At 33.4% G+C, this 10090-nt stretch overlaps 1 long non-coding RNA gene across 1 annotated transcript; it reads right to left on the reverse strand.

Moving 5' to 3' along the window:
• Positions 1-1949: 1949 nt before the first annotated feature.
• LOC148760957 (uncharacterized) lies at positions 1950-3716 on the reverse strand. The gene is made up of 3 exons (XR_016028149.1): positions 3622-3716; positions 2889-2972; positions 1950-2053 (listed from the first exon to the last, which is right to left on the reverse strand). It is a non-coding gene; the product is annotated as an uncharacterized LOC148760957 (long non-coding RNA).
• Positions 3717-10090: the final 6374 nt, after the last annotated feature.

The following is a 10090-nucleotide window of genomic DNA, read 5'->3' on the forward strand; positions in this document are numbered from 1 at the left end:
TCATAGCATGATTGCATGCTAGGATAGTCCCGAAAAATTTACAAAAGTCGGTATTGTACCTAGAGGTACAACAAAGTTTATTTAATCCTCGAACTAGATCAAATAGGAAATTTAAGGTGAGATTAAGAGTTTCCCAGTTCATGGATGACTTAAAATGGTAATTTGGAGTTTGAGGATCAATTTGGAGTCAAATCGGAATTTTCACTAACTAGGGGCAAAATGGTCATTTGCCACTTGGGAACAAAATGGGAATTTTAGAAAAGAATTTTTTGGCCCCATTTGACTTATTGGAGTATAATTTGACTTATTGAAATATGATTTGATGTTTAGAAGTGAAAAATTTAATTTCGGTATAATTTGGAGTATAGGGGTAAAATGGTAATTTTGCCACCTCAGGGGCAAAATTGTAATTTTCCACCACCAGGATATTTTTTCCAGCACATGGTCTTCCTTTGTCTTCATCTTTGACCCTTGACTAAACATGTGGTGGAGATAAAATGTTTAAATTTTTAAAATTTTAAAAACGGGCCAATGACATGATGCCATGTGTCATGCCTTTATTAATTTATTATTTTCCTTTTTAAAAGGCACAAAATCAGACCATCTTCCACCCCATGGCCGGCCAAACCAGCAAGAAGAGAGAGAAAACAAAAACAAAACCCTAGAGAGAGAAAATCAAAGAAAAAGTGTGAATTTTCAAGGAAATTAAGTGAAAAAGGTGAGATTTTTTCTATTAAGCTTGAGTTTTCTTATTCCCAAGCATTTCTCTTTATTTTCCATGAATAAATTACATGTTTTCATGATGAATTCAATTCTGGAAAAATGGGTTAGGAGAGAGAAAGTTGTTGGATTTATTTGATTTTAATTTATGTTAGTGTTTTTAGTTAGTTTAGCATATTTAGAAACAAAACAACAAGAAAAGAATTTATTTTCTCCCCCAACCATTAATGGCTGAATTTACCATGTAGTGAGTGAGGATGAGTTTGATTTTATTCTAGGAGAATTGGTTAAGGAATAATGAATTATGAGCCTAGAAAAATAATGGAAATTTTCGGAGCAAAAATACGAATTTTTACCCATTAGGGGTATTTTCGTAATTTGCTGTTGGGACTGATAATTTGCACCACACTGAGGGACATTAAGTTAATTTGGGTGCAATTGAGGTATAGAAACTGAAAAGAATTTAATTGGAGTTTAAACGGACCTGTTAGGAATTTAATAGGGTGATAAGACGAATTAGGTCAATACCGGGTTTAGATAGTTACCAGTGCATTTTTGCATTCCATATCATGCATTGGTAGTCTAAATTAGTTTAATTTTGATTTAGTACCAACTTGGTGAAACTCTCGATTTTGTACTGTGTCAAGGTGGTGAGTCCTCCGATAAAAGCAAGGAAATTGCATCCGAGGACCAGTAGACAGAGTGCTTCTGTCACGACCCGGTATTCCCCTCGAGCCCGTGACAACAGCCGCGGTGTCTAGGTAGACACTTATTGCCCGAAATGTCAACCCGAAACCCCGCAAGGCTTTACTATCAGTTTCTCTGTTCCCTTGTGAGCAACCATTGTCAAATATCGTGTTCTAAAAGATTTTAAGCTATTTCCAACTTTAAACAAATAAAATATTAATTTTTCATCTCATAGGGGTAATTTGGTCATTTTTCTAAAAAATTTCGAAACTGGCTAAAACGTAATATACAAGTACAAAACACACAATTCTTATTCAAAATGAGTTTAAAAGTCTAAAATCTTCATTTAAAACGAAAATATGGTTATTTGAATATAATAAGAAAATAAAAGAAATATTAAGTAAAATATTCTATTTTCTTATAAAACAATATTTATAGAGTTATACGTGAATAATTTTTATAGCGTAAAAGCTAAATAAATTTATACATACTTAAATACAGTAAGCCAAAATATTTAATTTAATTTACAATAACAAGAGTGCCCCCGAATAAACAAAAGTAAAGAGGACTGTGAACCTACGGTTTGGAAAATGCAGATCCCACTGTAGTCCTCGATGAGATCAGCTATCTACAGTCTATACTGAACCTGAAATGGGTGGAAATGAGGGTGGTGAGATTATAAAATCCCAATGAGTAAACAGACATCATCATAAACATCTAGAGTTGAGTACATGGAGACAAAAAAGTAAATCGTCATAAACTGGGTTATACAATTAGAACACATCTCGTTCAAAATACGTAAAAAGGCTTATGAATCTCATAAAAATCTAGGCTTGTGCCATAAATCCATTCTCGGGGACACCTTGGCCGAGGCATCTTACCGAGACCGCCAAGGCTATTAAAATTCACATTTCACATAAATCATGTTTTTGTTTTGAAAACATAGCCGTTCTTTGGCGTTGGCTGAGTTCCCCCTCACGTGGTGGTTTAGCGTGAAGTGAACCCTAAACTTTACCCCAGGAGATACCCTACGCGCCTCTCCGTTCGAGGTAAGAATATAATGGGGTTTATCGTGCCCCTCTAAAAGGCTGGTCCACAGAAACCCCCTACTGTAGTGATTTATTAATATATAATCAAACATATAATAAAACTCAATAACATGATATGGCAATTTTGTAATTCGTAGTTTTTCAAGGTAACCAAACAATTCGCATTTCAATACAATTGCCAACTAGCCAATCATGCTCGATTTATTATAAGCCAGTTAATTTAAACAATCAAATTGTCACAATTAACAGTCTCCGTGTACTCTATTTTTCAAAATCACTATTAATTTCAAAACAATTTATAATTTAATTTCATTGAAACTCATTTATTCATAAAACATGAAAATTTATCTTTTTAAATTCCTTTTTCCATAGAATTCATGAAAGCATCTAAAAACCACCCTAGATAATTAAAATGACAGTAAGTTTACTCACAATGTCTAGAATGCAGACTTTCGAAGCACTCTGTCTACTGGTCCTCGGATGCAATTTCCTTGCCTTTATCGGAGGACTCACCACCTTGACACAGTACAAAATCGAGAGTTTCACCAAGTTGGTACTAAATCAAAATTAAACTAATTTAGACTACCAATGCATGATATGGAATGCAAAAATGCACTGGTAACTATCTAAACCCGGTATTGGCCTAATTCATCTTATCACCCGATTAAATTCCTAACGGGTCCGTTTAAACTCCAATTTAATTCTTTTCAATTTCTATACCTCAATTGCACCCAAATTTACTTAATGTTCCTCAGTGTGGTGCAAATTATCAGTCCCAATAGCAAATTACGAAAATACCACTAATGGATAAAAATTCGTATTTTTGCTCCAAAAATTCTCATTATTTTTCTAGGCTCATAATTCATTATTCCTTAACCAATTCTCCTAGAATAAAATCAAACTCATCCTCACTCACTACATGGTAAATTCAGCCATTAATGGTTGGGGGAGAAAATAAATTCTTTTCTTGTTGTTTTATTTCTAAATATGCTAAACTAACTAAAAACACTAACATAAATTAAAATCAAATAAATCCAACAACTTTCTCTCTCCTAACCCATTTTTTCAGAATTGAATTCATCATGAAAACATGTAATTTAATCATGGAAAATAAAGAGAAATGCTTGGGAATAAGAAAACTCAAGCTTAATAGAAAAAATCTCACCTTTTTCACTTAATTTCCTTGAAAATTCACACTTTTTCTTTGATTTTCTCTCTCTAGGGTTTTGTTTTTGTTTTCTCTCTCTTCTTGCTGGTTTGGCAGGCCATGGGGTGGAAGATGGGCTGATTTTGTGCCTTTTAAAGAGGAAAATAATAAATTAATAAAGGCATGACACATGGCATCATGTCATTGGCCCGTTTTTAAAATTTTAAAAATTTAAACATTTTATCTCCACCACATGTTTAGTCAAGGGTCAAAGATGAAGACAAAGGAAGACCATGTGCTGGAAAAAATATCCTGGTGGTGGAAAATTACAAGTTTGCCCCTGAGGTGACAAAATTACCATTTTACCCCTATACTCCAAATTATACCGAAATTAAAATTTTTCACTTCTAAACCTCAAATCATACTTCAATAAGTCAAATTATACTCCAATAAGTCAAATGGGGCCAAAAAATTCTTTTCTAAAATTTCCATTTTGTCCCCAAGTGGCAAATGACCATTTTACCCCTAGTTAGTGAAAATTCCGATTTGACACCAAATTGATCCTCAAACTCCAAATTACCATTTTAAGTCATCCATGAACTATGAAACTCTTAATCTCACCTTAAAATTCCTATTTGATCTAGTTCGAGGATTAAATAAACTTTGTTGTACCTCTAAGTACAATACCGACTTTTGTAAATTTTTCGGGACTCTTCTAGCATGCAATCATGCTATCATCACATGTAAGTCATGAATAGTATTTTATAAGGTCAGGCTTTACAGCTTCGAAAGTCTGCATTCTAGACATTGTGAGTAAACTTACTGTCATTTTAATTATCTAGGGTGGTTTTTAGATGCTTTTATGAATTCTATGGAAAAAGGAATTTAAAAAGATAAATTTTCATGTTTTATGAATAAATGAGTTTCAATGAAATTAAATTATAAATTGTTTTGAAATTAATAGTGATTTTGAAAAATAGAGTACATGGAGACTGTTAATTGTGGCAATTTGATTGTTTAAATTAACTGGCTTATGATAAATCGAGCATGATTGGCTAGTTGGCAATTGTATTGAAATGCGAATTGTTTGGTTACCTTGAAAAACTACGAATTACAAAATTGTCATATCATGTTATTGAGTTTTATTATATGCTGGATTATATATTAATTAATCACTGCAGTAGGAGGTTTCTGTGGACCAGCCTTTTAGAGGGGCACGGTAAACCCCATTATATTCTTACCTCGAACGGAGAGGCGCGTAGGGTATCTCCTGGGGTAAAGTTTAGGGTTCACTTAACGCTAAACCACCACGTGAGGGGGAACTCAGCCAACGCCAAGGAACGGCTATGTTTTCAAAACAAAAACATGATTTATGTGAAATGTGAATTTTAATAGCCTTGGCGGTCTCGGTAGGATGCCTCGGCCAAGGTGTCCCCGAGAATGGATTTATGGCACAAGCCTAGATTTTTATGAGATTCATAAGCCTTTTTACGTATTTTGAACGAGATGTGTTCTAATTGTATAACCCAGTTTATGATGATTTACTTTATTGTCTCCATGTACTCAACTCTAGATGTTTATGATGATGTTTGTTTACTCATTGGGATTTTATAATCTCACCACCCTCATTTCCACCCATTTCAGGTTCAGTATAGACTGTAGATAGCTGATCTCATCGAGGACTACAGTGGGATCTGCATTTTCCAAACCGTAGGTTCACAGTCCTCTTTACTTTTGTTTATTCGGGGGCACTTTTATTATTGTAAATTAAATTAAATATTTTGGCTTACTGTATTTAAGTATGTATAAATTTATTTAGCTTTTACGCTATAAAAATTATTCACGTATAACTCTATAAATATTGTTTTATAAGAAAATAGAATATTTTACTTAATATTTCTTTTATTTTCTTATTATATTCAAATAACCATAATTTCGTTTTAAATGAAGATTTTAGACTTTTAAACTCATTTTGAATATGAATTGTGTGTTTTGTACTTGTATATTACGTTTTAGCCAGTTTCAAAATTTTTGAGAAAAATTACCAAAATACCCCTGTGAGACGAAAAATTAATATTTTATTTGCTTAAAGTTGGAAACAGCTTAAAATCTTTTAGAACACGATATTTGACAATGGTTGCTCACAAGGGAACAGAGAAACTGATAGTAAAGCCTTGCGGGGTTTCGGGTTGACATTTCGGGCAATAAGTGTCTACCAGGACACCGCGGTGGTTGTCACGGGCTCGAGGGGAGTACCGGGTCGTGACAGTATTGCTAATTGTGGTATAGACTCAGAGGGAAGCCACATGATTATGAATAATTGAGGTAGTAGCTTTAAAGGTAGAAGAGTTGCTAGGATAAAGTGAAATCAAACAGTTGCAATGCCACGGTACTGACTATCAAACGCTATCGCGTTAAGAACCCTTAATGGCTAGCAAGCATGAGCAAATTGAGAGTGGCATGAAGATGAAACTTACGAGTTGAGGAATGGTCATTGGTTTTCATGGTAAGCTTTGTTGTTTGGAATCTTAAGTGCATTGGGGAGGTATTAAGATAAAGATGATAAGTGAAATTGTAAAGTTTCTTTATTGCCTTATATATTGGCATGTAAGAGAAAGAAAAGTTAGAGAGTTTTTGAGATGGTTACATAAAAATAAATTAACATGGGGAGTGTTAAGATGAATAATATGATGACTGAAGTCAAATATTAAGAAATAAGGAAGATAAGAGATTAAGTCTTGTTAAAGACTAATGAGGAAGCGAGCGAAAGGTTAGATGAATGTATGAGATACTGATAAGAGATGTCAATGCCAAGTGAGGAAAAATGTAAATAAAGATTTCAATAATGATATAGCAAATGAGTTGATATAGAATATTGTTATGAGAATATACTGATCTTGTCTTGACTTTGTTGAAAGGAAAGGATTAGTAACAACACAAGTAAACTAGGTGACATGCTAGAAACTCTTGGAAATAAATTGAAATATGAGTAGTGGGTATACCTTTATGGAAATGATATACTTGGAGTATGAAAGAGCAAATAAGTGATTAGGTGTTTCAAGAATATTTAAATACCCTTGAGGAAGAATTATACATTATACGATATGAGTATAAGATGTGTGATTTTGAAACTTGCTGAGGAGTCAAATGGCTAAGTCACGAGTTAAGTAATCATCTGTTGTGAGACATAAGTCTAAGATAGATATTCCCAATGAAATACTTAAGAGAAGTTTTGCTTTGGATTTCGTTAAAGCAATCACTAAGTTATGTGATTATAAAAAAGAAGCTATAAGCTGAAAGTGATATTCATATTAATATTGAAAAATACTTGAGGAGAATCTAGTTTCAAGTTTTACAATTTCAAGTACAATTTGTAAATTGGTTAAGGAAGAATGATGTTATATTTATATGAAAGAGTAAAACAAAGGATGATAGAAGTTAACCTTGAAAATGAAGTTAGATAATGAAATTTTCCTAATACATTATGAAAATTGGAATTCGAAAATGCTTGAGGTATACATGATTCAAATGAGTTTGAGTCTTAAGTGACAAATCAATATCATAATGCAAGAAAGATACAAGGTAATATAGAGGCATGAAAGATGATTAAGGACAAAAGGATGACTCTGAGAAATTGTGGTATTGCATATGATGTAATGATCAAGTCAAGATAAAATTTTGAAGCACCAATAGGATTATGAGGCGTATACACATGTGTAGGGATTGATATTATGATCAGTTCAAGTGAAAAATGATTCTTGGCGGTTCAAGATTTAAACTTAAGATATGATGAAAAGATAATACCCCCATTAGTTCTTTGAGATTGATAAATGAAATTTTGAGGTCAAAATTTTTATTTTAAGGGGGGTAGTGCTGTAACACCTGACCCTAAATTATTTATGATAGATCATTCACATGCTTTGGATAGCATGTTTGTATATTGAATTGCCCCGAAAAATAAGTTAAATGACTGTATTGCCCCTAATGGTACGGTTCAGTTAAATAAGTCTTGAACTAGTTTAAACAGAGAATCGAGGATGAATTTGAGAAAATTAAAACCCATAGGTTGATTTAAAATGAGGATTCAGAGTTTGAGGTCCGATATGGAGTTAATCTGGACTTTAAGTATTCTAGGGGCAAAATGGTAATTTGCCACCTGAGGACGAATATGGAAATTTTTAATCCCGTTTGATTAAGATTGATTATATTAAACTTATTGGAGTTTAATTTGAGGTTTTGGCAATGAAAAAATTTAATTTCGGTGATTTCTGAAGTGTAGGGGCAAAGTCATAATTTTTCCATCCGCGAATAAATTTTGAGATTTTGAGAGAATTTAGATCACATTTGACAAATTGGAGAATGGTATAAGTATAAGGGATGAAAAATATGTCTATGGGCAATTTTTCAGTTTTTGGGGCAAAAATGTAATTTTGTCACCCCGAGGGCAAAACGGTAATTTTGCACCCCCAGAGCATTTTTCCAGCACAAGGTCTTCACCCATCATCATTTTTGACCCTTGAATAATGTGTGGTGGAGAGAGAAAGCTTAATAGTTAAGAAATGACACATGGACCAGTAATAAGGTGACATGTGGTAAGTTTATATTCATTAATTATTTAACTTTAAAATAAACATAAAATCAGCCAATTCTCTTTCATATGGCCGGCCAAACAAAGAAAAAGGAAGAACAAAAGGAGGAAAGGAAAAAGCAAGAAACCTAGGTGGGAAAATTAAAGGAAAATTGGTGGATTTCAAGGAATCAAGCAATCAAAGGTAAAATTTCTTGATTTTAAGTTGTGATCTACCTTTCCCATGCTTTTCTCCTTATTTTCCATGGTTAGATTTCATATTTTCATGGTAAATTCATGGCTGCCCAAATGGGTATAGAGAGAGAATGAAGTTAGATTAATTTGATTTTAAGTTATGTTAGTGTTTTTAGTTAGTTTAGCATATTTAGGAACAAAACAACAAGAAAATAATTCATTTTCCTCCATTACCACTATTGGCCAAATTTTCTAGGGGAATATTGGCACCTGATCTTGATGTTTATTTGAGAAATTATGATGAATTATGAGCCTAGAAAAATAATAAAAATTTTCGGAGTAAAAATATGAATTTTTACCCACTAGGGGTATTTTCGTAATTTGCTATCGGGACTGATAATTTGCACCACACTGAGGAACATTAAGTCAATTTGGGTGCAATTGAGGTATAGAAACTGACAAAAGAAAGAAAAAAATTAAGTTAGAGTTTAAACGGACTCGTATATCGATTTATCGGGTAAAAGACCGAAATAGGCTAACATATCGTTTAGGCAAAATTTAGACATTTTGCACTTCATATCATGCATTAGTAGTATAAATTAGTTTATTTTGGTTTAGTACCAAAGTAGTAAACCTCTTAATTGTGCAATTTATCAAGGTGGCGAATCCTCTAGCAAGGGCAAAGAAATCGCACCCAAGGAGTAATAGTTGGAGTACCCGAATTTAGTTTTCGAAAACTGTGAGTAAACTTATTATCGTCTTAATTATCTAGAGTAGTTTTATACAATTGTGTGATTTTATAGAAAATGGGTTTAAATGGTAAATTGCTATGTTTTAAGAGAAATTGTGATTTTATAAAATGATTTTATAAATTTTCTGAAAAATCGAATACTGGTTTTGAAAATAGAGTAATTGGAGACTACCTGCTTGTGTTGTAAATTTATGGTTTTAAATTGAATGGCTTATGACAATAAATGAGCATGAATGGCTAAACTGATTTTGGTGTTAGAATTATTTGTACTGTGTATTTAGCCTTGAGAGGCTAGGTTGCGATAAATTGCCATGTTGTGCAGAAAAAGATTTTATAAATCATGTGGTAGATAAAAGATTAGCTACTGCAGTGGTGAGGGGTTCCGTGGGCCAGCCTATTAAAGGGGCACGGTAAACTCCTTTATATTCTCACCTCTATCGTAGAGGCGCGTAAGGTATCTCCTGAGGTGGGCTTTTTAAGTGCACTTCACATGGACCACCGCGTGAGAGTGAGACTCAGCCAACACCAAGGAACGGCTATGTTTCAAAATAAAAATATGATTTATGTGAAATATGAATTTTTAACAACCTTGGCGGACTCGGTTAGATACCCCTGGTCCAGGTATCCCCGAGTACAAGATTTGGCATGAGCCAACTTTTGAGTAATTCACGAGCCATATTGATTATTTGGTTGAAATGAATATTCGTGATGTGAAAAATTTGCTGAAGTTAATTATTTTTAATTGTCTCCATTTACTCGCCTTTAGATAGTTTAGATGGTGTCTGTTTACTCACTGGGATTTTATAATCTCACCACCCTCAATTCCCCACATTTCAGGTTCGGGATAGCCGGTAGATAGCCGATTGCATCAAAGACTTCAGTTAGCCTTGCATTGTCAAAATTATAGGTTCACAAACTCGCATCTTATTGGTTAGTTGAGGGCCCACGTGTCATTGTAAAAGTAATTTTATACT

This window comes from Theobroma cacao, chromosome 9 (assembly GCF_053813885.1).
Source record: "Theobroma cacao isolate CCN51 chromosome 9, ASM5381388v1, whole genome shotgun sequence".
NCBI classification, from domain to species: Eukaryota; Viridiplantae; Streptophyta; class Magnoliopsida; order Malvales; family Malvaceae; genus Theobroma; species Theobroma cacao.